Source organism: Osmerus mordax, chromosome 27, assembly GCF_038355195.1.
Source record: "Osmerus mordax isolate fOsmMor3 chromosome 27, fOsmMor3.pri, whole genome shotgun sequence".
In the NCBI taxonomy this organism is placed as follows: Eukaryota; Metazoa; Chordata; class Actinopteri; order Osmeriformes; family Osmeridae; genus Osmerus; species Osmerus mordax.
The window spans coordinates 331,277-355,767 of record NC_090076.1 but is presented as its reverse complement, the minus strand read 5'-3'; the positions used below and the strand labels follow the sequence as shown (position 1 = coordinate 355,767).

Genomic DNA, 24,491 nt, shown 5'->3' with positions numbered 1-24,491 from the left:
GTGAAAAACTGTAATATCACTTTCACAATAACAACTTTAACACTACAGAAACGACATAATGGACAAGATAAAAAGAGTTGAAGATTCCATCTAATCCAGAAAGTAAGAATAAAGCAGACATACCTAACCCTCCTGTCACTACCTTCCAACATATTAACCATGGAGTCATCACAAAAGTAAAAACCCAAGTCGTTTACATAACTGAAGTGGACATCTCGACCTCCGTCCCCCGAACAGCTTTCGTCAACTCGCCGTGAAATATTATCAACTGGCACAATGGAGCAGTTTTACGATTGTCTCCTCTTGAAGAACAGGATCCTGACAAAATATGAGAAAGAAAACTTACATAGCGTCAACGTAACATTCTCTATCGTCGATGATGGTGATACCATGGTAGGACCTAGAGACAGTGACTTCGTCAGACCCATGTACATACAGTTGACACACTACTATCATCTTGACGCGATATTAGCCATGGTTGCATCTTACATCGATCCAGGAGTGAAAAGTCTACATGACTATCCGGTGAGACGTGTAGCACTTACAGAGATTAACACTTTGTAATATGTCACATTCAGGCTTACATAACAACAGCAGTGTCAGATATCATCCCATCCCTGTATTTTCCACAGTATGTACTATACCAATGGAGTGAATAAAAAGTATGAATCAACCCTACATTTAACATGTTGGTGTATCTCATTTCATTGTGTATGTGTATATATCCGTATTGCTACCCCTGGGCTGTTGTTATACAACTCACAAATCTGCTACGGAAGACGCATTGAACAGTCCATTTAACACTTATCCCATTCCGGTGAGAATGTTTGTGTATATATTATGACTACATATGTCTCCTTTTTGTACAATTAACAGTTGGCTGCATTTTATATCAAATTACAGGTGTGTTGTGGGTGTGCGAATATTTTTATTCCTGAGGTGTGGTTGGTGTTTTTTGTGAGGATGGACTAGGTACTAGGCTTAGTGCCAGTTTGAATTCCGATAGTCGATTTAAAAACACCCCCCCCCCCCCCGTGCTTCAAAACGAAAATGTTAATTCCTGAGCTGTGTGTGGTGTGTTTTTTGTGAGGACGGACTATTTCCCCGGATTACAGCCAGTGTAAATTCCAATAGTGGGTTTAATGAAGCCATTTCAGAGTCAACATTGTAGCACTAGAGGAGGGGTGTTCATTAACCCTTGTGCTACCTTCGGGTCATTGTGACCCACCGTTGTGTTGCGATACCTATACATACCCCTTGTGCTACCTTCGGGTGGGTCACAATGCCTTTACCTAATAACAATAAAAATAAATATTATTTTTGCATTAACCCTGCCACGCCGTGTCGGTGCGACTCTTCCTAATACAAAAACGTAGATACGTAGGGGAGGGGTATATCACATAATATCAACAGTTAAAACTAGGACGAACACTCGCGCTGCCCTCAGGTCATTGTGACCCACCGCAGTGTCTGCGTTGTCAAAGTGTGTATATCACGTTATATCACTAGTTAACACTAGGTGGAGCTGTCTCCGGGTCATTGTGACCCAGCGCAGTGTCTGCGTTGTCAATTGTGAACCCGCCGCCTGCCCCAGAAGTTTATATATCAGGTTACATTTACATTTAGTCATTTAGCAGACGCTCTTATCCAGAGCGACTTACAGTAAGTACAGGGACATTCCCCCGAGGCAAGTAGGGTGAAGTGCCTTGCCCAAGGACACAACATCAGTTGGCATGACCGGGAATCGAACTGGCAACCTTCGGATTACTAGCCCGATTCCCTCACCGCTCAGCCACCTGACTCCCTTATATCACTAGTTAACACTAGGTGGAGCTGTCCGCGGGTCGTTGTGACCCACCGCAGTGTCTGCGTTGTCAATTACGGCGGTCGAATTAGGTAGGTGTCATTGTGCTCTCTCAACTTGACGAGGTTTGATCCACGCCTCCAACCTCTCCCCTGAGTCTAATGACGCCTTTACGATTCGACAATCAGCGACCCCTCTCGGCGGTAGAATGAGTGTGACGTCTGGCGTCAGAGAAACCGCTATCGGACCCGTCTGCCAAGCGGCCGTGCGGCTGCGGCCCTCGGAATCAGATGGGCCACATTGACCTACATTAAATTGATAAGGTAGGAACGAAGGAGACAGATGAAATCGACGCCTCTCTCCGACCTCGTCTCGTCCACTTTATTTTTTTATTTTATTTTTTATTTATTTATATTTATTTTTTTGTCCAACCGCGCGCGCGCCGCCTTTTACGATTCGACGATTGGCGATCCCTCTCGGCGGGAGAATTGTCCTTGCGTCAGAGAACACCGCGGTCGGACCCTTCTGCCAAGTTGCCGTGCAGGTCGGACAGCCTCGGCAAGCAGACGGGCCACGTGATGTCTGGCGTCAGAGAAACCGCGGCCGGACCTCTCTCACCACTTTGTTTTTTTTTTCTTTTTTTGGGTCCAACCAGAGAAACAGAGAAAACCGCGGCCGGACCTCTCTCACCACTTTATTTATTTCTTTCTTTTTTGTCCAACCAGAGAACCAGACAAAACCGCCGTCGGACCCTTATGCCAGATTGCAGGTTGGACGGCCTCGGCAACAGACGGGCCACGTGATGTCTGGCTTCAGAGAAACCACGGCCGGACCTCTCTCACCACTTTGTTTTGATTTTCTTTTTTTGGGTCCAACCAGAGAAACAGAGAAAATCGCGGCCAGACCTCTCTCACCACTTGTTTTTTTGTTTTGTTTTTTGGGTCCAACCAGAGAAACAGAGAAAACCGCGGCCGGACCTCTCTCACCACTTTATTTATTTCTTTCTTTTTTGTCCAACCAGAGAACCAGACAAAACCGCCGTCGGACCCTTATGCCAGATTGCAGGTTGGACGGCCTCGGCAAGCAGATGGGCCACGTGACGTCTGGCTTCAGAGAACTTTTTTTAGTTTTAAAAGTTTTATTCACAACAGACACAACACAAGAAAGGCGTGGGGCCTAGACCCCACTCACCCAACCGACACTGTCCGCACAAACCCCAATCCCCATAAACACCTCATAGACACCACAATAAACCATCGCCCTTCCCAAAACCCCCACACCCCCAGCCCCTTACACACACAAGTGAAATCCTTAAATAAAACAAATAATAGGAATAACAGGAAACAATAAACGCACACCAACCACCCGTAGGGGCAATACACAAAATCTGAGGCTTCACCCAGGGGCAGGGTACACAGGGACACAATCAGGACCTCACTGGGCCAAAGGCCACGCTCAGGGGCCAATCCCAGCAAAACACAAAAAACACAGACAGGGTGACCCTCCCACACAAAAACCAACACCACCCAAAAAAAACCTCGCCCCTCACAGGAGGCCAAGACCCCCCTTCCACCTCTCTCTGGCCGCGTGCATCCCCCACCTCCTCACATCCACCCCCACCCTCACCCGTAGACTATCCTCCACCCTCTTAACACACCCCTCCACCCCCCAGTCCACCCCTCTCTGCACCCACTCCTTCCTCGCCTGCCACAACACCCGTTTAAAAAGGCTGATGATCAGCCACAGGAGGAAGCGATTACGCCTCCCCCCTGACTACCCCACACCCCTCTCCACCCTCACCCATGTGAGCCTAAACCCCGTGACCACCCTGCCCAGCAAAACCCCCGCCCTCGCCCACACTACCCCCGCAAAAGGACAGTCCCACATGACGTGTCTTATGGACTCGTCACCGCTACAGGTGGCCCGCGGGCACACCGAGGTCCGTGCCAGGCCGTGCCGGTGCATCTCCCGCACCGGCAGGCCCTTGTGAAGGCACAGCCAATTCAGGTCTTTGAGACCGTTGTCAAGACCGGGCAGTTGTACTGACGACCAGACCGCGGCGGGTATCCCCACCACGGCCGGCGCACAGACTCCCTGCACCAACTCGGCATACAGGGCCCTCTGACTCAGGCCCATTACCGGGTCCCTGGCCGCAGGGTGCAGCTTCATCCACTTGGCCGCTTGGCCAAAGTGCCACGGCAGCTGCTCCGCCCGGGGGCCCAGGTTGGACCACTCTATCAAGTGCCTCGCCTGATACGAAAAGAAAAAACGTAGGAAGTGCCCAGAAGGGTGCAGCACCGGACTGGACAACTCTCCCAAAAGAAAACAAACGAACACGCAGTCAAGTTTCAGCGGGAAGTTCGGCACGTCCCTCCCCCCCTGACTCACGGGGGCCAGCATGCGGACCCTCGACACGATCTCGTATCTCCCCCCCCAGAGGAAGCGAAACACGAGCCGCGTCAAGGGCCGCCGCATGCCGGCCGGCATGGGATACACGTAAGCCAGGAAGAGGAGAGTCGGCAACACCTCCATCTTCAGGACCAGTACTTTCCCCACGAATGTCAAAGTCCTGGCCTTCCACAGGGACAACTTCCGCTCGACCGCGTTTAGGCGCCTGGTCCAGTTGGCCGTGGCGCACTGGGCTGCCTGAAAATGCACCCCCAAGATCCGCAGGGGCCCTGCACAGTGAGCCAGCCCCCCTGGTACATCCGTCCTTCCCCTCCAGCGCCCAAAGAACTTCACTGACGACTTGGTGAGGTTGAGCACCGCACCAGAGGCCTTCGTGAAGTCTTGGAAGGTCTCCAAGGCTCAGATCAGGCTAGCGTCGCTCCCCAGCAGCAGAGTGGTGTCGTCTGCGTACTGAGTCATCTTGACCCGTAGGCCCCCGCTACCTGGTACCAGTATCCCATCAACACCGGGGTCGGCCCGAATGGCCGCCGCCAGGGGCTCCATATAAAGGATGATAAGCAGGGGTGAGAGCGGGCACCCTTGCCTAACCCCTGAGACCAAGTCAAACCTCTGTCCCAAGTGCCCATTGATAGAAACCGTGCACCCCACGGCCGAGTACAGAGTACTCAGCCACCCGATGAACACGTGCCCTATCCCTAGCCTCTCTAACACCTTAAACAAAAAACCTCTGTGGACCCTATCGAACGCCTTTGCCTGGTCGAGGCCGGCTACCATCAGAGGCAGCCCGCGGTCCCCGGCCCAGGCTATGACGTCCCGGAGCAGCTGGAGATTCCAGCGCGCGGACCGGCCCCCTACGCCACAGGTCTGGTCCTCGTGCACGACGCCCGGGAGTGCTGTGCGCAGCCGGTCCGCCAAGACCTTGGCCAACAGTTTGTAGTCCACGCACAGCATGGTCAATGGCCGCCAGTTCCCCAGGTCGGTGCCGTCCCCTCCCTTCGACAGGAGGGACAGCACCCCGTCGGCCATCGACCCTCCCAGGGTCGCCGTGCTGAGGACCTCGATGAGGACCTCGAGGACCGCCGGCCCGATCACATCCCAAAACTTGAGATAGAACTCGGCCGGCAGCCCATCGAGGCCCGGCACCTTCCGCCAGCCCATGCGCCTCAGTGCTCCCTCCAGCTCCCCAAGGGACAACGGCGGGGGCTCCAGCTGAACGCGCTAACCAATTGCGCCACAGAGACCCTGTCTCCACAGGACCAGGACTCGAAAAAATGGAAGGAAACGCTGGGAGACGTGGGCCAAAACTCCCCATGATGAAGAGGAGGAGGAGCGGCCATACTAATAACTCTTCCTGTGATCTGTCAACGGGAGTTTGGGAAGCAAAGACAACGACTCTGGTGGGACTCCAACCCACAACCTTTGAATGGCTTTTCTTTGCCCTGCCTAGAAGTGGTGGCATGACTCACTTTGAGGGAAAGCAATCAGAGCTTGATTTTGCCAGTTCTGTAAAAGAGTGAGCTCTCACTGCGTCCACAAGAAAGACGTCCTTTTCCCGATGGAGGGCCACACATAATCTCCGCTGACCCCGACGTGATTTGAACACGCAACCTTCTGATCTGGAGTCAGACGCGCTACCGTTGCGCCACGAGGCCCACGTGCATGCAAGGAGGCAACATTCAGACGTGGACTCTGATGTGCAAACGCTGTGCCGCAAAGTGCGCTCAGAGTACCAACTATGGCGTGAACGCCATCAGGATTGACGTTCCAATGGACGTCGCCAAGCTTCTCCTGGGATTCAACGAGATTAGTGCCTGTGCAACACTACCTGAACGATTCCACAGAACACGTCCCCAAAAACGCAATTCTAATTGCAACCTGACTGAGATCACGCAGACTCAGTCTCGTGACCCCTGCAGCTGTTCATTGAAACCAATCTCATAACAAGTTCAAAATCTAACTCCTTCATACGATCCATATTGTCCTTACTTGAACAAATCCATTGTCAAAGGTATTTGGACGGGTGCGTGTTCACTAATGCTGACGATTGGCGAAGTACTTCCATTCTTCAACGAGCAAACCCCGCTACACTTGCCAGGGATTCGCCATACGATCCTTAAGGGTTCGTGTGGGCGAGGAGATTTACATGCGCAAGTTCCACGAAACACCCTGTGTTTTCCGTCCTTCCAGAGCCCGGATAGCTCAGTCGGCAGAGCATCAGACTTTTAATCTGAGGGTCCAGGGTTCAAGTCCCTGTTCGGGCGGCGTGCGTTCAAACCCTGTCGGAGCGGTCCACCTTTGACTCTCTCTCATATACCTCACTTTGAGGAAGCAATGGAAGCTTTTAATCTTGAGGGTCCAGCTTTCGAGTCCCTGCGTGAGCTGTGTGTTCAAACTACACAGCGTGACTTGGTGGCACGCCTTACTTTGAGACAAAGGACGCAAAAAGCCAGCTGTCACCAAGCTTTCGGCTGAACCTAAAGTTCCCTGACCGGGAATCGAACCCGGGCCGCGGCGGTGAAAGCGCCGAATCCTAGCCACTAGACCACCAGGGAGAGGCTTGAAAGACCGTTGCGTCAGCAAAGGCTTTCTTCTTTCGTATCTCAACTGGAGAGAGAATGGGGGATCGCATGCCTTCCTCGCCAGAAAAAACCCCTCTCTCGTTCACCCTTCGATAGCTCAGTTGGTAGAGCGGAGGACTGTAGGTCAAACGCGGTTAGAAATCCTTAGGTCGCTGGTTCAAATCCGGCTCGAAGGAGGCATGTTTTGGGGTCAAATATTGCCTATCCGACAGCAAGGCTACTCTACCGGCAGGGAAACCCGCCCCCATTTTAAAAGAGGTCTCAAAACAGGTTTCCCTGACCGGGAATCGAACCCGGGCCGCGGCGGTGAGAGCGCCGAATCCTAGCCACTAGGCCACCAGGGAGAGCTCTGCTTCCTCGGGCTCACTCTGCTCGCTCACTGTCAAAGATGAGGGCCAAGTTGCAAGGCTAAGCTTTCAAATGAACCTACCACCAGGGAGCGCTTGGCTTCCTCTTGCGCCAGAAAAGGCACCGCTGAGATTTGAACTCAGGATCTCCTGTTTACTAGACAGGCGCTTTGACCAACTAAGCCACGGCGCCTTGCTTGGCGCTCCACGACGGGCTCAGGCTGCTGTTTTCTCTTCGGTTAGGTGCTTTAAGGTTTTCAAACAAGAAAACACTCGTCCCTGGGTGGGCTCGAACCACCATCCTTTCGGTTAACAGCCGAACGCGCTAACCAATTGCGCCACAGAGACCCTGTCTCCACAGGACCAGGACTCGAAAAAATGGAAGGAAACGCTGGGAGACGTGGGCCAAAACTCCCCATGATGAAGAGGAGGAGGAGCGGCCATACTAATAACTCTTCCTGTGATCTGTCAACGGGAGTTTGGGAAGCAAAGACAACGACTCTGGTGGGACTCCAACCCACAACCTTTGAATGGCTTTTCTTTGCCCTGCCTAGAAGTGGTGGCATGACTCACTTTGAGGGAAAGCAATCAGAGCTTGATTTTGCCAGTTCTGTAAAAGAGTGAGCTCTCACTGCGTCCGCAAGAAAGACGTCCTTTTCCCGATGGAGGGCCACACATAATCTCCGCTGACCCCGACGTGATTTGAACACGCAACCTTCTGATCTGGAGTCAGACGCGCTACCGTTGCGCCACGAGGCCCACGTGCATGCAAGGAGGCAACATTCAGACGTGGACTCTGATGTGCAAACGCTGTGCCGCAAAGTGCGCTCAGAGTACCAACTATGGCGTGAACGCCATCAGGATTGACGTTCCAATGGACGTCGCCAAGCTTCTCCTGGGATTCAACGAGATTAGTGCCTGTGCAACACTACCTGAACGATTCCACAGAACACGTCCCCAAAAACGCAATTCTAATTGCAACCTGACTGAGATCACGCAGACTCAGTCTCGTGACCCCTGCAGCTGTTCATTGAAACCAATCTCATAACAAGTTCAAAATCTAACTCCTTCATACGATCCATATTGTCCTTACTTGAACAAATCCATTGTCAAAGGTATTTGGACGGGTGCGTGTTCACTAATGCTGACGATTGGCGAAGTACTTCCATTCTTCAACGAGCAAACCCCGCTACACTTGCCAGGGATTCGCCATACGATCCTTAAGGGTTCGTGTGGGCGAGGAGATTTACATGCGCAAGTTCCACGAAACACCCTGTGTTTTCCGTCCTTCCAGAGCCCGGATAGCTCAGTCGGCAGAGCATCAGACTTTTAATCTGAGGGTCCAGGGTTCAAGTCCCTGTTCGGGCGGCGTGCGTTCAAACCCTGTCGGAGCGGTCCACCTTTGACTCTCTCTCATATACCTCACTTTGAGGAAGCAATGGAAGCTTTTAATCTTGAGGGTCCAGCTTTCGAGTCCCTGCGTGAGCTGTGTGTTCAAACTACACAGCGTGACTTGGTGGCACGCCTTACTTTGAGACAAAGGACGCAAAAAGCCAGCTGTCACCAAGCTTTCGGCTGAACCTAAAGTTCCCTGACCGGGAATCGAACCCGGGCCGCGGCGGTGAAAGCGCCGAATCCTAGCCACTAGACCACCAGGGAGAGGCTTGAAAGACCGTTGCGTCAGCAAAGGCTTTCTTCTTTCGTATCTCAACTGGAGAGAGAATGGGGGATCGCATGCCTTCCTCGCCAGAAAAAACCCCTCTCTCGTTCACCCTTCGATAGCTCAGTTGGTAGAGCGGAGGACTGTAGGTCAAACGCGGTTAGAAATCCTTAGGTCGCTGGTTCAAATCCGGCTCGAAGGAGGCATGTTTTGGGGTCAAATATTGCCTATCCGACAGCAAGGCTACTCTACCGGCAGGGAAACCCGCCCCCATTTTAAAAGAGGTCTCAAAACAGGTTTCCCTGACCGGGAATCGAACCCGGGCCGCGGCGGTGAGAGCGCCGAATCCTAGCCACTAGGCCACCAGGGAGAGCTCTGCTTCCTCGGGCTCACTCTGCTCGCTCACTGTCAAAGATGAGGGCCAAGTTGCAAGGCTAAGCTTTCAAATGAACCTACCACCAGGGAGCGCTTGGCTTCCTCTTGCGCCAGAAAAGGCACCGCTGAGATTTGAACTCAGGATCTCCTGTTTACTAGACAGGCGCTTTGACCAACTAAGCCACGGCGCCTTGCTTGGCGCTCCACGACGGGCTCAGGCTGCTGTTTTCTCTTCGGTTAGGTGCTTTAAGGTTTTCAAACAAGAAAACACTCGTCCCTGGGTGGGCTCGAACCACCATCCTTTCGGTTAACAGCCGAACGCGCTAACCAATTGCGCCACAGAGACCCTGTCTCCACAGGACCAGGACTCGAAAAAATGGAAGGAAACGCTGGGAGACGTGGGCCAAAACTCCCCATGATGAAGAGGAGGAGGAGCGGCCATACTAATAACTCTTCCTGTGATCTGTCAACGGGAGTTTGGGAAGCAAAGACAACGACTCTGGTGGGACTCCAACCCACAACCTTTGAATGGCTTTTCTTTGCCCTGCCTAGAAGTGGTGGCATGACTCACTTTGAGGGAAAGCAATCAGAGCTTGATTTTGCCAGTTCTGTAAAAGAGTGAGCTCTCACTGCGTCCGCAAGAAAGACGTCCTTTTCCCGATGGAGGGCCACACATAATCTCCGCTGACCCCGACGTGATTTGAACACGCAACCTTCTGATCTGGAGTCAGACGCGCTACCGTTGCGCCACGAGGCCCACGTGCATGCAAGGAGGCAACATTCAGACGTGGACTCTGATGTGCAAACGCTGTGCCGCAAAGTGCGCTCAGAGTACCAACTATGGCGTGAACGCCATCAGGATTGACGTTCCAATGGACGTCGCCAAGCTTCTCCTGGGATTCAACGAGATTAGTGCCTGTGCAACACTACCTGAACGATTCCACAGAACACGTCCCCAAAAACGCAATTCTAATTGCAACCTGACTGAGATCACGCAGACTCAGTCTCGTGACCCCTGCAGCTGTTCATTGAAACCAATCTCATAACAAGTTCAAAATCTAACTCCTTCATACGATCCATATTGTCCTTACTTGAACAAATCCATTGTCAAAGGTATTTGGACGGGTGCGTGTTCACTAATGCTGACGATTGGCGAAGTACTTCCATTCTTCAACGAGCAAACCCCGCTACACTTGCCAGGGATTCGCCATACGATCCTTAAGGGTTCGTGTGGGCGAGGAGATTTACATGCGCAAGTTCCACGAAACACCCTGTGTTTTCCGTCCTTCCAGAGCCCGGATAGCTCAGTCGGCAGAGCATCAGACTTTTAATCTGAGGGTCCAGGGTTCAAGTCCCTGTTCGGGCGGCGTGCGTTCAAACCCTGTCGGAGCGGTCCACCTTTGACTCTCTCTCATATACCTCACTTTGAGGAAGCAATGGAAGCTTTTAATCTTGAGGGTCCAGCTTTCGAGTCCCTGCGTGAGCTGTGTGTTCAAACTACACAGCGTGACTTGGTGGCACGCCTTACTTTGAGACAAAGGACGCAAAAAGCCAGCTGTCACCAAGCTTTCGGCTGAACCTAAAGTTCCCTGACCGGGAATCGAACCCGGGCCGCGGCGGTGAAAGCGCCGAATCCTAGCCACTAGACCACCAGGGAGAGGCTTGAAAGACCGTTGCGTCAGCAAAGGCTTTCTTCTTTCGTATCTCAACTGGAGAGAGAATGGGGGATCGCATGCCTTCCTCGCCAGAAAAAACCCCTCTCTCGTTCACCCTTCGATAGCTCAGTTGGTAGAGCGGAGGACTGTAGGTCAAACGCGGTTAGAAATCCTTAGGTCGCTGGTTCAAATCCGGCTCGAAGGAGGCATGTTTTGGGGTCAAATATTGCCTATCCGACAGCAAGGCTACTCTACCGGCAGGGAAACCCGCCCCCATTTTAAAAGAGGTCTCAAAACAGGTTTCCCTGACCGGGAATCGAACCCGGGCCGCGGCGGTGAGAGCGCCGAATCCTAGCCACTAGGCCACCAGGGAGAGCTCTGCTTCCTCGGGCTCACTCTGCTCGCTCACTGTCAAAGATGAGGGCCAAGTTGCAAGGCTAAGCTTTCAAATGAACCTACCACCAGGGAGCGCTTGGCTTCCTCTTGCGCCAGAAAAGGCACCGCTGAGATTTGAACTCAGGATCTCCTGTTTACCAGACAGGCGCTTTGACCAACTAAGCCACGGCGCCTTGCTTGGCGCTCCACGACGGGCTCAGGCTGCTGTTTTCTCTTCGGTTAGGTGCTTTAAGGTTTTCAAACAAGAAAACACTCGTCCCTGGGTGGGCTCGAACCACCATCCTTTCGGTTAACAGCCGAACGCGCTAACCAATTGCGCCACAGAGACCCTGTCTCCACAGGACCAGGACTCGAAAAAATGGAAGGAAACGCTGGGAGACGTGGGCCAAAACTCCCCATGATGAAGAGGAGGAGGAGCGGCCATACTAATAACTCTTCCTGTGATCTGTCAACGGGAGTTTGGGAAGCAAAGACAACGACTCTGGTGGGACTCCAACCCACAACCTTTGAATGGCTTTTCTTTGCCCTGCCTAGAAGTGGTGGCATGACTCACTTTGAGGGAAAGCAATCAGAGCTTGATTTTGCCAGTTCTGTAAAAGAGTGAGCTCTCACTGCGTCCGCAAGAAAGACGTCCTTTTCCCGATGGAGGGCCACACATAATCTCCGCTGACCCCGACGTGATTTGAACACGCAACCTTCTGATCTGGAGTCAGACGCGCTACCGTTGCGCCACGAGGCCCACGTGCATGCAAGGAGGCAACATTCAGACGTGGACTCTGATGTGCAAACGCTGTGCCGCAAAGTGCGCTCAGAGTACCAACTATGGCGTGAACGCCATCAGGATTGACGTTCCAATGGACGTCGCCAAGCTTCTCCTGGGATTCAACGAGATTAGTGCCTGTGCAACACTACCTGAACGATTCCACAGAACACGTCCCCAAAAACGCAATTCTAATTGCAACCTGACTGAGATCACGCAGACTCAGTCTCGTGACCCCTGCAGCTGTTCATTGAAACCAATCTCATAACAAGTTCAAAATCTAACTCCTTCATACGATCCATATTGTCCTTACTTGAACAAATCCATTGTCAAAGGTATTTGGACGGGTGCGTGTTCACTAATGCTGACGATTGGCGAAGTACTTCCATTCTTCAACGAGCAAACCCCGCTACACTTGCCAGGGATTCGCCATACGATCCTTAAGGGTTCGTGTGGGCGAGGAGATTTACATGCGCAAGTTCCACGAAACACCCTGTGTTTTCCGTCCTTCCAGAGCCCGGATAGCTCAGTCGGCAGAGCATCAGACTTTTAATCTGAGGGTCCAGGGTTCAAGTCCCTGTTCGGGCGGCGTGCGTTCAAACCCTGTCGGAGCGGTCCACCTTTGACTCTCTCTCATATACCTCACTTTGAGGAAGCAATGGAAGCTTTTAATCTTGAGGGTCCAGCTTTCGAGTCCCTGCGTGAGCTGTGTGTTCAAACTACACAGCGTGACTTGGTGGCACGCCTTACTTTGAGACAAAGGACGCAAAAAGCCAGCTGTCACCAAGCTTTCGGCTGAACCTAAAGTTCCCTGACCGGGAATCGAACCCGGGCCGCGGCGGTGAAAGCGCCGAATCCTAGCCACTAGACCACCAGGGAGAGGCTTGAAAGACCGTTGCGTCAGCAAAGGCTTTCTTCTTTCGTATCTCAACTGGAGAGAGAATGGGGGATCGCATGCCTTCCTCGCCAGAAAAAACCCCTCTCTCGTTCACCCTTCGATAGCTCAGTTGGTAGAGCGGAGGACTGTAGGTCAAACGCGGTTAGAAATCCTTAGGTCGCTGGTTCAAATCCGGCTCGAAGGAGGCATGTTTTGGGGTCAAATATTGCCTATCCGACAGCAAGGCTACTCTACCGGCAGGGAAACCCGCCCCCATTTTAAAAGAGGTCTCAAAACAGGTTTCCCTGACCGGGAATCGAACCCGGGCCGCGGCGGTGAGAGCGCCGAATCCTAGCCACTAGGCCACCAGGGAGAGCTCTGCTTCCTCGGGCTCACTCTGCTCGCTCACTGTCAAAGATGAGGGCCAAGTTGCAAGGCTAAGCTTTCAAATGAACCTACCACCAGGGAGCGCTTGGCTTCCTCTTGCGCCAGAAAAGGCACCGCTGAGATTTGAACTCAGGATCTCCTGTTTACTAGACAGGCGCTTTGACCAACTAAGCCACGGCGCCTTGCTTGGCGCTCCACGACGGGCTCAGGCTGCTGTTTTCTCTTCGGTTAGGTGCTTTAAGGTTTTCAAACAAGAAAACACTCGTCCCTGGGTGGGCTCGAACCACCATCCTTTCGGTTAACAGCCGAACGCGCTAACCAATTGCGCCACAGAGACCCTGTCTCCACAGGACCAGGACTCGAAAAAATGGAAGGAAACGCTGGGAGACGTGGGCCAAAACTCCCCATGATGAAGAGGAGGAGGAGCGGCCATACTAATAACTCTTCCTGTGATCTGTCAACGGGAGTTTGGGAAGCAAAGACAACGACTCTGGTGGGACTCCAACCCACAACCTTTGAATGGCTTTTCTTTGCCCTGCCTAGAAGTGGTGGCATGACTCACTTTGAGGGAAAGCAATCAGAGCTTGATTTTGCCAGTTCTGTAAAAGAGTGAGCTCTCACTGCGTCCGCAAGAAAGACGTCCTTTTCCCGATGGAGGGCCACACATAATCTCCGCTGACCCCGACGTGATTTGAACACGCAACCTTCTGATCTGGAGTCAGACGCGCTACCGTTGCGCCACGAGGCCCACGTGCATGCAAGGAGGCAACATTCAGACGTGGACTCTGATGTGCAAACGCTGTGCCGCAAAGTGCGCTCAGAGTACCAACTATGGCGTGAACGCCATCAGGATTGACGTTCCAATGGACGTCGCCAAGCTTCTCCTGGGATTCAACGAGATTAGTGCCTGTGCAACACTACCTGAACGATTCCACAGAACACGTCCCCAAAAACGCAATTCTAATTGCAACCTGACTGAGATCACGCAGACTCAGTCTCGTGACCCCTGCAGCTGTTCATTGAAACCAATCTCATAACAAGTTCAAAATCTAACTCCTTCATACGATCCATATTGTCCTTACTTGAACAAATCCATTGTCAAAGGTATTTGGACGGGTGCGTGTTCACTAATGCTGACGATTGGCGAAGTACTTCCATTCTTCAACGAGCAAACCCCGCTACACTTGCCAGGGATTCGCCATACGATCCTTAAGGGTTCGTGTGGGCGAGGAGATTTACATGCGCAAGTTCCACGAAACACCCTGTGTTTTCCGTCCTTCCAGAGCCCGGATAGCTCAGTCGGCAGAGCATCAGACTTTTAATCTGAGGGTCCAGGGTTCAAGTCCCTGTTCGGGCGGCGTGCGTTCAAACCCTGTCGGAGCGGTCCACCTTTGACTCTCTCTCATATACCTCACTTTGAGGAAGCAATGGAAGCTTTTAATCTTGAGGGTCCAGCTTTCGAGTCCCTGCGTGAGCTGTGTGTTCAAACTACACAGCGTGACTTGGTGGCACGCCTTACTTTGAGACAAAGGACGCAAAAAGCCAGCTGTCACCAAGCTTTCGGCTGAACCTAAAGTTCCCTGACCGGGAATCGAACCCGGGCCGCGGCGGTGAAAGCGCCGAATCCTAGCCACTAGACCACCAGGGAGAGGCTTGAAAGACCGTTGCGTCAGCAAAGGCTTTCTTCTTTCGTATCTCAACTGGAGAGAGAATGGGGGATCGCATGCCTTCCTCGCCAGAAAAAACCCCTCTCTCGTTCACCCTTCGATAGCTCAGTTGGTAGAGCGGAGGACTGTAGGTCAAACGCGGTTAGAAATCCTTAGGTCGCTGGTTCAAATCCGGCTCGAAGGAGGCATGTTTTGGGGTCAAATATTGCCTATCCGACAGCAAGGCTACTCTACCGGCAGGGAAACCCGCCCCCATTTTAAAAGAGGTCTCAAAACAGGTTTCCCTGACCGGGAATCGAACCCGGGCCGCGGCGGTGAGAGCGCCGAATCCTAGCCACTAGGCCACCAGGGAGAGCTCTGCTTCCTCGGGCTCACTCTGCTCGCTCACTGTCAAAGATGAGGGCCAAGTTGCAAGGCTAAGCTTTCAAATGAACCTACCACCAGGGAGCGCTTGGCTTCCTCTTGCGCCAGAAAAGGCACCGCTGAGATTTGAACTCAGGATCTCCTGTTTACTAGACAGGCGCTTTGACCAACTAAGCCACGGCGCCTTGCTTGGCGCTCCACGACGGGCTCAGGCTGCTGTTTTCTCTTCGGTTAGGTGCTTTAAGGTTTTCAAACAAGAAAACACTCGTCCCTGGGTGGGCTCGAACCACCATCCTTTCGGTTAACAGCCGAACGCGCTAACCAATTGCGCCACAGAGACCCTGTCTCCACAGGACCAGGACTCGAAAAAATGGAAGGAAACGCTGGGAGACGTGGGCCAAAACTCCCCATGATGAAGAGGAGGAGGAGCGGCCATACTAATAACTCTTCCTGTGATCTGTCAACGGGAGTTTGGGAAGCAAAGACAACGACTCTGGTGGGACTCCAACCCACAACCTTTGAATGGCTTTTCTTTGCCCTGCCTAGAAGTGGTGGCATGACTCACTTTGAGGGAAAGCAATCAGAGCTTGATTTTGCCAGTTCTGTAAAAGAGTGAGCTCTCACTGCGTCCGCAAGAAAGACGTCCTTTTCCCGATGGAGGGCCACACATAATCTCCGCTGACCCCGACGTGATTTGAACACGCAACCTTCTGATCTGGAGTCAGACGCGCTACCGTTGCGCCACGAGGCCCACGTGCATGCAAGGAGGCAACATTCAGACGTGGACTCTGATGTGCAAACGCTGTGCCGCAAAGTGCGCTCAGAGTACCAACTATGGCGTGAACGCCATCAGGATTGACGTTCCAATGGACGTCGCCAAGCTTCTCCTGGGATTCAACGAGATTAGTGCCTGTGCAACACTACCTGAACGATTCCACAGAACACGTCCCCAAAAACGCAATTCTAATTGCAACCTGACTGAGATCACGCAGACTCAGTCTCGTGACCCCTGCAGCTGTTCATTGAAACCAATCTCATAACAAGTTCAAAATCTAACTCCTTCATACGATCCATATTGTCCTTACTTGAACAAATCCATTGTCAAAGGTATTTGGACGGGTGCGTGTTCACTAATGCTGACGATTGGCGAAGTACTTCCATTCTTCAACGAGCAAACCCCGCTACACTTGCCAGGGATTCGCCATACGATCCTTAAGGGTTCGTGTGGGCGAGGAGATTTACATGCGCAAGTTCCACGAAACACCCTGTGTTTTCCGTCCTTCCAGAGCCCGGATAGCTCAGTCGGCAGAGCATCAGACTTTTAATCTGAGGGTCCAGGGTTCAAGTCCCTGTTCGGGCGGCGTGCGTTCAAACCCTGTCGGAGCGGTCCACCTTTGACTCTCTCTCATATACCTCACTTTGAGGAAGCAATGGAAGCTTTTAATCTTGAGGGTCCAGCTTTCGAGTCCCTGCGTGAGCTGTGTGTTCAAACTACACAGCGTGACTTGGTGGCACGCCTTACTTTGAGACAAAGGACGCAAAAAGCCAGCTGTCACCAAGCTTTCGGCTGAACCTAAAGTTCCCTGACCGGGAATCGAACCCGGGCCGCGGCGGTGAAAGCGCCGAATCCTAGCCACTAGACCACCAGGGAGAGGCTTGAAAGACCGTTGCGTCAGCAAAGGCTTTCTTCTTTCGTATCTCAACTGGAGAGAGAATGGGGGATCGCATGCCTTCCTCGCCAGAAAAAACCCCTCTCTCGTTCACCCTTCGATAGCTCAGTTGGTAGAGCGGAGGACTGTAGGTCAAACGCGGTTAGAAATCCTTAGGTCGCTGGTTCAAATCCGGCTCGAAGGAGGCATGTTTTGGGGTCAAATATTGCCTATCCGACAGCAAGGCTACTCTACCGGCAGGGAAACCCGCCCCCATTTTAAAAGAGGTCTCAAAACAGGTTTCCCTGACCGGGAATCGAACCCGGGCCGCGGCGGTGAGAGCGCCGAATCCTAGCCACTAGGCCACCAGGGAGAGCTCTGCTTCCTCGGGCTCACTCTGCTCGCTCACTGTCAAAGATGAGGGCCAAGTTGCAAGGCTAAGCTTTCAAATGAACCTACCACCAGGGAGCGCTTGGCTTCCTCTTGCGCCAGAAAAGGCACCGCTGAGATTTGAACTCAGGATCTCCTGTTTACTAGACAGGCGCTTTGACCAACTAAGCCACGGCGCCTTGCTTGGCGCTCCACGACGGGCTCAGGCTGCTGTTTTCTCTTCGGTTAGGTGCTTTAAGGTTTTCAAACAAGAAAACACTCGTCCCTGGGTGGGCTCGAACCACCATCCTTTCGGTTAACAGCCGAACGCGCTAACCAATTGCGCCACAGAGACCCTGTCTCCACAGGACCAGGACTCGAAAAAATGGAAGGAAACGCTGGGAGACGTGGGCCAAAACTCCCCATGATGAAGAGGAGGAGGAGCGGCCATACTAATAACTCTTCCTGTGATCTGTCAACGGGAGTTTGGGAAGCAAAGACAACGACTCTGGTGGGACTCCAACCCACAACCTTTGAATGGCTTTTCTTTGCCCTGCCTAGAAGTGGTGGCATGACTCACTTTGAGGGAAAGCAATCAGAGCTTGATTTTGCCAGTTCTGTAAAAGAGTGAGCTCTCACTGCGTCCGCAAGAAAGACGTCCTTTTCCCGATGGAGGGCCACACATAATCTCCGCTGACCCCGACGTGATTTGAACACGCAACCTTCTGATCTGGAGTCAGACGCGCTACCGTTGCGCCACGAGGCCCACGTGCATGCAAGGAGGCAACATTCAGACGTGGACTCTGATGTGCAAACGCTGTGCCGCAAAGTGCGCTCAGAGTACCAACTATGGCGTGAACGCCATCAGGATTGACGTTCCAATGGACGTCGCCAAGCTTCTCCTGGGATTCAACGAGATTAGTGCCTGTGCAACACTACCTGAACGATTCCACAGAACACGTCCCCAAAAACGCAATTCTAATTGCAACCTGACTGAGATCACGCAGACTCAGTCTCGTGACCCCTGCAGCTGTTCATTGAAACCAATCTCATAACAAGTTCAAAATCTAACTCCTTCATACGATCCATATTGTCCTTACTTGAACAAATCCATTGTCAAAGGTATTTGGACGGGTGCGTGTTCACTAATGCTGACGATTGGCGAAGTACTTCCATTCTTCAACGAGCAAACCCCGCTACACTTGCCAGGGATTCGCCATACGATCCTTAAGGGTTCGTGTGGGCGAGGAGATTTACATGCGCAAGTTCCACGAAACACCCTGTGTTTTCCGTCCTTCCAGAGCCCGGATAGCTCAGTCGGCAGAGCATCAGACTTTTAATCTGAGGGTCCAGGGTTCAAGTCCCTGTTCGGGCGGCGTGCGTTCAAACCCTGTCGGAGCGGTCCACCTTTGACTCTCTCTCATATACCTCACTTTGAGGAAGCAATGGAAGCTTTTAATCTTGAGGGTCCAGCTTTCGAGTCCCTGCGTGAGCTGTGTGTTCAAACTACACAGCGTGACTTGGTGGCACGCCTTACTTTGAGACAAAGGACGCAAAAAGCCAGCTGTCACCAAGCTTTCGGCTGAACCTAAAGTTCCCTGACCGGGAATCGAACCCGGGCCGCGGCGGTGAAAGCGCCGAATCCTAGCCACTAGACCACCAGGGAGAGGCTTGAAAGACCGTTGCGTCAGCAAAGGCTTTCTTCTTTCGTATCTCAACTGGAGAGAGAATGGGGGATCGCATGCCTTCCTCGCCAGAAAAAACCCCTCTCTCGTTCACCCTTCGATAGCTCAGTTGGTAGAGCGGAGGACTGTAGGTCAAACGCGGTTAGAAATCCTTAGGTCGCTGGTTCAAATCCGGCTCGAAGGAGGCATGTTTTGGGGTCAAATATTGCCTATCCGACAGCAAGGCTACTCTACCGGCAGGGAAACCCGCCCCCATTTTAAAAGAGGTCTCAAAACAGGTTTCCCTGACCGGGAATCGAACCCGGGCCGCGGCGGTGAGAGCGCCGAATCCTAGCCACTAGGCCACCAGGGAGAGCTCTGCTTCCTCGGGCTCACTCTGCTCGCTCACTGTCAAAGATGAGGGCCAAGTTGCAAGGCTAAGCTTTCAAATGAACCTACCACCAGGGAGCGCTTGGCTTCCTCTTGCGCCAGAAAAGGCACCGCTGAGATTTGAACTCAGGATCTCCTGTTTACTAGACAGGCGCTTTGACCAACTAAGCCACGGCGCCTTGCTTGGCGCTCCACGACGGGCTCAGGCTGCTGTTTTCTCTTCGGTTAGGTGCTTTAAGGTTTTCAAACAAGAAAACACTCGTCCCTGGGTGGGCTCGAACCACCATCCTTTCGGTTAACAGCCGAACGCGCTAACCAATTGCGCCACAGAGACCCTGTCTCCACAGGACCAGGACTCGAAAAAATGGAAGGAAACGCTGGGAGACGTGGGCCAAAACTCCCCATGATGAAGAGGAGGAGGAGCGGCCATACTAATAACTCTTCCTGTGATCTGTCAACGGGAGTTTGGGAAGCAAAGACAACGACTCTGGTGGGACTCCAACCCACAACCTTTGAATGGCTTTTCTTTGCCCTGCCTAGAAGTGGTGGCATGACTCACTTTGAGGGAAAGCAATCAGAGCTTGATTTTGCCAGTTCTGTAAAAGAGTGAGCTCTCACTGCGTCCGCAAGAAAGACGTCCTTTTCCCGATGGAGGGCCACACATAATCTCCGCTGACCCCGACGTGATTTGAACACGCAACCTTCTGATCTGGAGTCAGACGCGCTACCGTTGCGCCACGAGGCCCACGTGCATGCAAGGAGGCAACATTCAGACGTGGACTCTGATGTGCAAACGCTGTGCCGCAAAGTGCGCTCAGAGTACCAACTATGGCGTGAACGCCATCAGGATTGACGTTCCAATGGACGTCGCCAAGCTTCTCCTGGGATTCAACGAGATTAGTGCCTGTGCAACACTACCTGAACGATTCCACAGAACACGTCCCCAAAAACGCAATTCTAATTGCAACCTGACTGAGATCACGCAGACTCAGTCTCGTGACCCCTGCAGCTGTTCATTGAAACCAATCTCATAACAAGTTCAAAATCTAACTCCTTCATACGATCCATATTGTCCTTACTTGAACAAATCCATTGTCAAAGGTATTTGGACGGGTGCGTGTTCACTAATGCTGACGATTGGCGAAGTACTTCCATTCTTCAACGAGCAAACCCCGCTACACTTGCCAGGGATTCGCCATACGATCCTTAAGGGTTCGTGTGGGCGAGGAGATTTACATGCGCAAGTTCCACGAAACACCCTGTGTTTTCCGTCCTTCCAGAGCCCGGATAGCTCAGTCGGCAGAGCATCAGACTTTTAATCTGAGGGTCCAGGGTTCAAGTCCCTGTTCGGGCGGCGTGCGTTCAAACCCTGTCGGAGCGGTCCACCTTTGACTCTCTCTCATATACCTCACTTTGAGGAAGCAATGGAAGCTTTTAATCTTGAGGGTCCAGCTTTCGAGTCCCTGCGTGAGCTGTGTGTTCAAACTACACAGCGTGACTTGGTGGCACGCCTTACTTTGAGACAAAGGACGCAAAAAGCCAGCTGTCACCAAGCTTTCGGCTGAACCTAAAGTTCCCTGACCGGGAATCGAACCCGGGCCGCGGCGGTGAAAGCGCCGAATCCTAGCCACTAGACCACCAGGGAGAGGCTTGAAAGACCGTTGCGTCAGCAAAGGCTTTCTTCTTTCGTATCTCAACTGGAGAGAGAATGGGGGATCGCATGCCTTCCTCGCCAGAAAAAACCCCTCTCTCGTTCACCCTTCGATAGCTCAGTTGGTAGAGCGGAGGACTGTAGGTCAAACGCGGTTAGAAATCCTTAGGTCGCTGGTTCAAATCCGGCTCGAAGGAGGCATGTTTTGGGGTCAAATATTGCCTATCCGACAGCAAGGCTACTCTACCGGCAGGGAAACCCGCCCCCATTTTAAAAGAGGTCTCAAAACAGGTTTCCCTGACCGGGAATCGAACCCGGGCCGCGGCGGTGAGAGCGCCGAATCCTAGCCACTAGGCCACCAGGGAGAGCTCTGCTTCCTCGGGCTCACTCTGCTCGCTCACTGTCAAAGATGAGGGCCAAGTTGCAAGGCTAAGCTTTCAAATGAACCTACCACCAGGGAGCGCTTGGCTTCCTCTTGCGCCAGAAAAGGCACCGCTGAGATTTGAACTCAGGATCTCCTGTTTACTAGACAGGCGCTTTGACCAACTAAGCCACGGCGCCTTGCTTGGCGCTCCACGACGGGCTCAGGCTGCTGTTTTCTCTTCGGTTAGGTGCTTTAAGGTTTTCAAACAAGAAAACACTCGTCCCTGGGTGGGCTCGAACCACCATCCTTTCGGTTAACAGCCGAACGCGCTAACCAATTGCGCCACAGAGACCCTGTCTCCACAGGACCAGGACTCGAAAAAATGGAAGGAAACGCTGGGAGACGTGGGCCAAAACTCCCCATGATGAAGAGGAGGAGGAGCGGCCATACTAATAACTCTTCCTGTGATCTGTCAACGGGAGTTTGGGAAGCAAAGACAACGACTCTGGTGGGACTCCAACCCACAACCTTTGAATGGCTTTTCTTTGCCCTGCCTAGAAGTGGTGGCATGACTCACTTTGAGGGAAAGCAATCAGAGCTTGATTTTGCCAGTTCTGTAAAAGAGTGAGCTCTCACTGCGTCCGCAAGAAAGACGTCCTTTTCCCGATGGAGGGCCACACATAATCTCCGCTGACCCCGACGTGATTTGAACACGCAACCTTCTGATCTGGAGTCAGACGCGCTACCGTTGCGCCACGAGGCCCACGTGCATGCAAGGAGGCAACATTCAGACGTGGACTCTGATGTGCAAACGCTGTGCCGCAAAGTGCGCTCAGAGTACCAACTATGGCGTGAACGCCATCAGGATTGACGTTCCAATGGACGTCGCCAAGCTTCTCCTGGGATTCAACGAGATTAGTGCCTGTGCAACACTACCTGAACGATTCCACAGAACACGTCCCCAAAAACGCAATTCTAATTGCAACCTGACTGAGATCACGCAGACTCAGTCTCGTGACCCCTGCAGCTGTTCATTGAAACCAATCTCATAACAAGTTCAAAATCTAACTCCTTCATACGATCCATATTGTCCTTACTTGAACAAATCCATTGTCAAAGGTATTTGGACGGGTGCGTGTTCACTAATGCTGACGATTGGCGAAGTACTTCCATTCTTCAACGAGCAAACCCCGCTACACTTGCCAGGGATTCGCCATACGATCCTTAAGGGTTCGTGTGGGCGAGGAGATTTACATGCGCAAGTTCCACGAAACACCCTGTGTTTTCCGTCCTTCCAGAGCCCGGATAGCTCAGTCGGCAGAGCATCAGACTTTTAATCTGAGGGTCCAGGGTTCAAGTCCCTGTTCGGGCGGCGTGCGTTCAAACCCTGTCGGAGCGGTCCACCTTTGACTCTCTCTCATATACCTCACTTTGAGGAAGCAATGGAAGCTTTTAATCTTGAGGGTCCAGCTTTCGAGTCCCTGCGTGAGCTGTGTGTTCAAACTACACAGCGTGACTTGGTGGCACGCCTTACTTTGAGACAAAGGACGCAAAAAGCCAGCTGTCACCAAGCTTTCGGCTGAACCTAAAGTTCCCTGACCGGGAATCGAACCCGGGCCGCGGCGGTGAAAGCGCCGAATCCTAGCCACTAGACCACCAGGGAGAGGCTTGAAAGACCGTTGCGTCAGCAAAGGCTTTCTTCTTTCGTATCTCAACTGGAGAGAGAATGGGGGATCGCATGCCTTCCTCGCCAGAAAAAACCCCTCTCTCGTTCACCCTTCGATAGCTCAGTTGGTAGAGCGGAGGACTGTAGGTCAAACGCGGTTAGAAATCCTTAGGTCGCTGGTTCAAATCCGGCTCGAAGGAGGCATGTTTTGGGGTCAAATATTGCCTATCCGACAGCAAGGCTACTCTACCGGCAGGGAAACCCGCCCCCATTTTAAAAGAGGTCTCAAAACAGGTTTCCCTGACCGGGAATCGAACCCGGGCCGCGGCGGTGAGAGCGCCGAATCCTAGCCACTAGGCCACCAGGGAGAGCTCTGCTTCCTCGGGCTCACTCTGCTCGCTCACTGTCAAAGATGAGGGCCAAGTTGCAAGGCTAAGCTTTCAAATGAACCTACCACCAGGGAGCGCTTGGCTTCCTCTTGCGCCAGAAAAGGCACCGCTGAGATTTGAACTCAGGATCTCCTGTTTACTAGACAGGCGCTTTGACCAACTAAGCCACGGCGCCTTGCTTGGCGCTCCACGACGGGCTCAGGCTGCTGTTTTCTCTTCGGTTAGGTGCTTTAAGGTTTTCAAACAAGAAAACACTCGTCCCTGGGTGGGCTCGAACCACCATCCTTTCGGTTAACAGCCGAACGCGCTAACCAATTGCGCCACAGAGACCCTGTCTCCACAGGACCAGGACTCGAAAAAATGGAAGGAAACGCTGGGAGACGTGGGCCAAAACTCCCCATGATGAAGAGGAGGAGGAGCGGCCATACTAATAACTCTTCCTGTGATCTGTCAACGGGAGTTTGGGAAGCAAAGACAACGACTCTGGTGGGACTCCAACCCACAACCTTTGAATGGCTTTTCTTTGCCCTGCCTAGAAGTGGTGGCATGACTCACTTTGAGGGAAAGCAATCAGAGCTTGATTTTGCCAGTTCTGTAAAAGAGTGAGCTCTCACTGCGTCCGCAAGAAAGACGTCCTTTTCCCGATGGAGGGCCACACATAATCTCCGCTGACCCCGACGTGATTTGAACACGCAACCTTCTGATCTGGAGTCAGACGCGCTACCGTTGCGCCACGAGGCCCACGTGCATGCAAGGAGGCAACATTCAGACGTGGACTCTGATGTGCAAACGCTGTGCCGCAAAGTGCGCTCAGAGTACCAACTATGGCGTGAACGCCATCAGGATTGACGTTCCAATGGACGTCGCCAAGCTTCTCCTGGGATTCAACGAGATTAGTGCCTGTGCAACACTACCTGAACGATTCCACAGAACACGTCCCCAAAAACGCAATTCTAATTGCAACCTGACTGAGATCACGCAGACTCAGTCTCGTGACCCCTGCAGCTGTTCATTGAAACCAATCTCATAACAAGTTCAAAATCTAACTCCTTCATACGATCCATATTGTC

General features: G+C 52.6%; 46 non-coding genes across 46 annotated transcripts; 18 read left to right on the top strand and 28 right to left on the bottom strand.

Moving 5' to 3' along the window:
* Positions 1-5,793: 5,793 nt before the first annotated feature.
* trnaw-cca (transfer RNA tryptophan (anticodon CCA)) lies at positions 5,794-5,865 on the bottom strand. Its single transcript has one exon. It is a non-coding gene; the product is annotated as a tRNA-Trp (tRNA).
* Positions 5,866-6,401: 536 nt separating this feature from the next.
* On the top strand, positions 6,402-6,474 carry trnak-uuu (transfer RNA lysine (anticodon UUU)). The gene has a single exon. It is a non-coding gene; the product is annotated as a tRNA-Lys (tRNA).
* A 404-nt stretch (positions 6,475-6,878) lies between these two features.
* Positions 6,879-6,968, top strand: trnay-gua (transfer RNA tyrosine (anticodon GUA)). The gene is given in 2 exon segments: positions 6,879-6,915; positions 6,933-6,968. It is a non-coding gene; the product is annotated as a tRNA-Tyr (tRNA).
* Positions 6,969-7,258: 290 nt separating this feature from the next.
* On the bottom strand, positions 7,259-7,332 carry trnat-agu (transfer RNA threonine (anticodon AGU)). The gene has a single exon. It is a non-coding gene; the product is annotated as a tRNA-Thr (tRNA).
* Positions 7,333-7,413: 81 nt separating this feature from the next.
* On the bottom strand, positions 7,414-7,487 carry trnan-guu (transfer RNA asparagine (anticodon GUU)). The gene has a single exon. It is a non-coding gene; the product is annotated as a tRNA-Asn (tRNA).
* Positions 7,488-7,826: 339 nt separating this feature from the next.
* On the bottom strand, positions 7,827-7,898 carry trnaw-cca (transfer RNA tryptophan (anticodon CCA)). Its single transcript has one exon. It is a non-coding gene; the product is annotated as a tRNA-Trp (tRNA).
* Positions 7,899-8,434: 536 nt separating this feature from the next.
* trnak-uuu (transfer RNA lysine (anticodon UUU)) lies at positions 8,435-8,507 on the top strand. The gene has a single exon. It is a non-coding gene; the product is annotated as a tRNA-Lys (tRNA).
* A 404-nt stretch (positions 8,508-8,911) lies between these two features.
* Positions 8,912-9,001, top strand: trnay-gua (transfer RNA tyrosine (anticodon GUA)). Its single transcript is given in 2 exon segments — positions 8,912-8,948; positions 8,966-9,001. It is a non-coding gene; the product is annotated as a tRNA-Tyr (tRNA).
* A 290-nt stretch (positions 9,002-9,291) lies between these two features.
* trnat-agu (transfer RNA threonine (anticodon AGU)) lies at positions 9,292-9,365 on the bottom strand. Its single transcript has one exon. It is a non-coding gene; the product is annotated as a tRNA-Thr (tRNA).
* An 81-nt stretch (positions 9,366-9,446) lies between these two features.
* trnan-guu (transfer RNA asparagine (anticodon GUU)) lies at positions 9,447-9,520 on the bottom strand. The gene has a single exon. It is a non-coding gene; the product is annotated as a tRNA-Asn (tRNA).
* Positions 9,521-9,859: 339 nt separating this feature from the next.
* trnaw-cca (transfer RNA tryptophan (anticodon CCA)) lies at positions 9,860-9,931 on the bottom strand. Its single transcript has one exon. It is a non-coding gene; the product is annotated as a tRNA-Trp (tRNA).
* Positions 9,932-10,467: 536 nt separating this feature from the next.
* trnak-uuu (transfer RNA lysine (anticodon UUU)) lies at positions 10,468-10,540 on the top strand. Its single transcript has one exon. It is a non-coding gene; the product is annotated as a tRNA-Lys (tRNA).
* A 404-nt stretch (positions 10,541-10,944) lies between these two features.
* On the top strand, positions 10,945-11,034 carry trnay-gua (transfer RNA tyrosine (anticodon GUA)). Its single transcript is given in 2 exon segments — positions 10,945-10,981; positions 10,999-11,034. It is a non-coding gene; the product is annotated as a tRNA-Tyr (tRNA).
* A 290-nt stretch (positions 11,035-11,324) lies between these two features.
* trnat-ggu (transfer RNA threonine (anticodon GGU)) lies at positions 11,325-11,398 on the bottom strand. Its single transcript has one exon. It is a non-coding gene; the product is annotated as a tRNA-Thr (tRNA).
* An 81-nt stretch (positions 11,399-11,479) lies between these two features.
* On the bottom strand, positions 11,480-11,553 carry trnan-guu (transfer RNA asparagine (anticodon GUU)). The gene has a single exon. It is a non-coding gene; the product is annotated as a tRNA-Asn (tRNA).
* A 339-nt stretch (positions 11,554-11,892) lies between these two features.
* On the bottom strand, positions 11,893-11,964 carry trnaw-cca (transfer RNA tryptophan (anticodon CCA)). Its single transcript has one exon. It is a non-coding gene; the product is annotated as a tRNA-Trp (tRNA).
* A 536-nt stretch (positions 11,965-12,500) lies between these two features.
* trnak-uuu (transfer RNA lysine (anticodon UUU)) lies at positions 12,501-12,573 on the top strand. Its single transcript has one exon. It is a non-coding gene; the product is annotated as a tRNA-Lys (tRNA).
* A 404-nt stretch (positions 12,574-12,977) lies between these two features.
* trnay-gua (transfer RNA tyrosine (anticodon GUA)) lies at positions 12,978-13,067 on the top strand. Its single transcript is given in 2 exon segments — positions 12,978-13,014; positions 13,032-13,067. It is a non-coding gene; the product is annotated as a tRNA-Tyr (tRNA).
* A 290-nt stretch (positions 13,068-13,357) lies between these two features.
* Positions 13,358-13,431, bottom strand: trnat-agu (transfer RNA threonine (anticodon AGU)). Its single transcript has one exon. It is a non-coding gene; the product is annotated as a tRNA-Thr (tRNA).
* An 81-nt stretch (positions 13,432-13,512) lies between these two features.
* trnan-guu (transfer RNA asparagine (anticodon GUU)) lies at positions 13,513-13,586 on the bottom strand. Its single transcript has one exon. It is a non-coding gene; the product is annotated as a tRNA-Asn (tRNA).
* A 339-nt stretch (positions 13,587-13,925) lies between these two features.
* On the bottom strand, positions 13,926-13,997 carry trnaw-cca (transfer RNA tryptophan (anticodon CCA)). Its single transcript has one exon. It is a non-coding gene; the product is annotated as a tRNA-Trp (tRNA).
* A 536-nt stretch (positions 13,998-14,533) lies between these two features.
* On the top strand, positions 14,534-14,606 carry trnak-uuu (transfer RNA lysine (anticodon UUU)). The gene has a single exon. It is a non-coding gene; the product is annotated as a tRNA-Lys (tRNA).
* Positions 14,607-15,010: 404 nt separating this feature from the next.
* On the top strand, positions 15,011-15,100 carry trnay-gua (transfer RNA tyrosine (anticodon GUA)). The gene is given in 2 exon segments: positions 15,011-15,047; positions 15,065-15,100. It is a non-coding gene; the product is annotated as a tRNA-Tyr (tRNA).
* Positions 15,101-15,390: 290 nt separating this feature from the next.
* Positions 15,391-15,464, bottom strand: trnat-agu (transfer RNA threonine (anticodon AGU)). The gene has a single exon. It is a non-coding gene; the product is annotated as a tRNA-Thr (tRNA).
* An 81-nt stretch (positions 15,465-15,545) lies between these two features.
* On the bottom strand, positions 15,546-15,619 carry trnan-guu (transfer RNA asparagine (anticodon GUU)). The gene has a single exon. It is a non-coding gene; the product is annotated as a tRNA-Asn (tRNA).
* Positions 15,620-15,958: 339 nt separating this feature from the next.
* Positions 15,959-16,030, bottom strand: trnaw-cca (transfer RNA tryptophan (anticodon CCA)). The gene has a single exon. It is a non-coding gene; the product is annotated as a tRNA-Trp (tRNA).
* A 536-nt stretch (positions 16,031-16,566) lies between these two features.
* On the top strand, positions 16,567-16,639 carry trnak-uuu (transfer RNA lysine (anticodon UUU)). Its single transcript has one exon. It is a non-coding gene; the product is annotated as a tRNA-Lys (tRNA).
* A 404-nt stretch (positions 16,640-17,043) lies between these two features.
* trnay-gua (transfer RNA tyrosine (anticodon GUA)) lies at positions 17,044-17,133 on the top strand. Its single transcript is given in 2 exon segments — positions 17,044-17,080; positions 17,098-17,133. It is a non-coding gene; the product is annotated as a tRNA-Tyr (tRNA).
* Positions 17,134-17,423: 290 nt separating this feature from the next.
* trnat-agu (transfer RNA threonine (anticodon AGU)) lies at positions 17,424-17,497 on the bottom strand. The gene has a single exon. It is a non-coding gene; the product is annotated as a tRNA-Thr (tRNA).
* An 81-nt stretch (positions 17,498-17,578) lies between these two features.
* trnan-guu (transfer RNA asparagine (anticodon GUU)) lies at positions 17,579-17,652 on the bottom strand. The gene has a single exon. It is a non-coding gene; the product is annotated as a tRNA-Asn (tRNA).
* A 339-nt stretch (positions 17,653-17,991) lies between these two features.
* Positions 17,992-18,063, bottom strand: trnaw-cca (transfer RNA tryptophan (anticodon CCA)). Its single transcript has one exon. It is a non-coding gene; the product is annotated as a tRNA-Trp (tRNA).
* Positions 18,064-18,599: 536 nt separating this feature from the next.
* trnak-uuu (transfer RNA lysine (anticodon UUU)) lies at positions 18,600-18,672 on the top strand. The gene has a single exon. It is a non-coding gene; the product is annotated as a tRNA-Lys (tRNA).
* Positions 18,673-19,076: 404 nt separating this feature from the next.
* Positions 19,077-19,166, top strand: trnay-gua (transfer RNA tyrosine (anticodon GUA)). Its single transcript is given in 2 exon segments — positions 19,077-19,113; positions 19,131-19,166. It is a non-coding gene; the product is annotated as a tRNA-Tyr (tRNA).
* A 290-nt stretch (positions 19,167-19,456) lies between these two features.
* trnat-agu (transfer RNA threonine (anticodon AGU)) lies at positions 19,457-19,530 on the bottom strand. Its single transcript has one exon. It is a non-coding gene; the product is annotated as a tRNA-Thr (tRNA).
* Positions 19,531-19,611: 81 nt separating this feature from the next.
* Positions 19,612-19,685, bottom strand: trnan-guu (transfer RNA asparagine (anticodon GUU)). The gene has a single exon. It is a non-coding gene; the product is annotated as a tRNA-Asn (tRNA).
* Positions 19,686-20,024: 339 nt separating this feature from the next.
* Positions 20,025-20,096, bottom strand: trnaw-cca (transfer RNA tryptophan (anticodon CCA)). Its single transcript has one exon. It is a non-coding gene; the product is annotated as a tRNA-Trp (tRNA).
* Positions 20,097-20,632: 536 nt separating this feature from the next.
* trnak-uuu (transfer RNA lysine (anticodon UUU)) lies at positions 20,633-20,705 on the top strand. The gene has a single exon. It is a non-coding gene; the product is annotated as a tRNA-Lys (tRNA).
* A 404-nt stretch (positions 20,706-21,109) lies between these two features.
* trnay-gua (transfer RNA tyrosine (anticodon GUA)) lies at positions 21,110-21,199 on the top strand. The gene is given in 2 exon segments: positions 21,110-21,146; positions 21,164-21,199. It is a non-coding gene; the product is annotated as a tRNA-Tyr (tRNA).
* Positions 21,200-21,489: 290 nt separating this feature from the next.
* trnat-agu (transfer RNA threonine (anticodon AGU)) lies at positions 21,490-21,563 on the bottom strand. The gene has a single exon. It is a non-coding gene; the product is annotated as a tRNA-Thr (tRNA).
* Positions 21,564-21,644: 81 nt separating this feature from the next.
* On the bottom strand, positions 21,645-21,718 carry trnan-guu (transfer RNA asparagine (anticodon GUU)). Its single transcript has one exon. It is a non-coding gene; the product is annotated as a tRNA-Asn (tRNA).
* A 339-nt stretch (positions 21,719-22,057) lies between these two features.
* On the bottom strand, positions 22,058-22,129 carry trnaw-cca (transfer RNA tryptophan (anticodon CCA)). Its single transcript has one exon. It is a non-coding gene; the product is annotated as a tRNA-Trp (tRNA).
* A 536-nt stretch (positions 22,130-22,665) lies between these two features.
* On the top strand, positions 22,666-22,738 carry trnak-uuu (transfer RNA lysine (anticodon UUU)). The gene has a single exon. It is a non-coding gene; the product is annotated as a tRNA-Lys (tRNA).
* A 404-nt stretch (positions 22,739-23,142) lies between these two features.
* trnay-gua (transfer RNA tyrosine (anticodon GUA)) lies at positions 23,143-23,232 on the top strand. The gene is given in 2 exon segments: positions 23,143-23,179; positions 23,197-23,232. It is a non-coding gene; the product is annotated as a tRNA-Tyr (tRNA).
* Positions 23,233-23,522: 290 nt separating this feature from the next.
* On the bottom strand, positions 23,523-23,596 carry trnat-agu (transfer RNA threonine (anticodon AGU)). Its single transcript has one exon. It is a non-coding gene; the product is annotated as a tRNA-Thr (tRNA).
* Positions 23,597-23,677: 81 nt separating this feature from the next.
* Positions 23,678-23,751, bottom strand: trnan-guu (transfer RNA asparagine (anticodon GUU)). The gene has a single exon. It is a non-coding gene; the product is annotated as a tRNA-Asn (tRNA).
* A 339-nt stretch (positions 23,752-24,090) lies between these two features.
* trnaw-cca (transfer RNA tryptophan (anticodon CCA)) lies at positions 24,091-24,162 on the bottom strand. The gene has a single exon. It is a non-coding gene; the product is annotated as a tRNA-Trp (tRNA).
* Between the last annotated feature and the right edge of the window lie 329 nt (positions 24,163-24,491).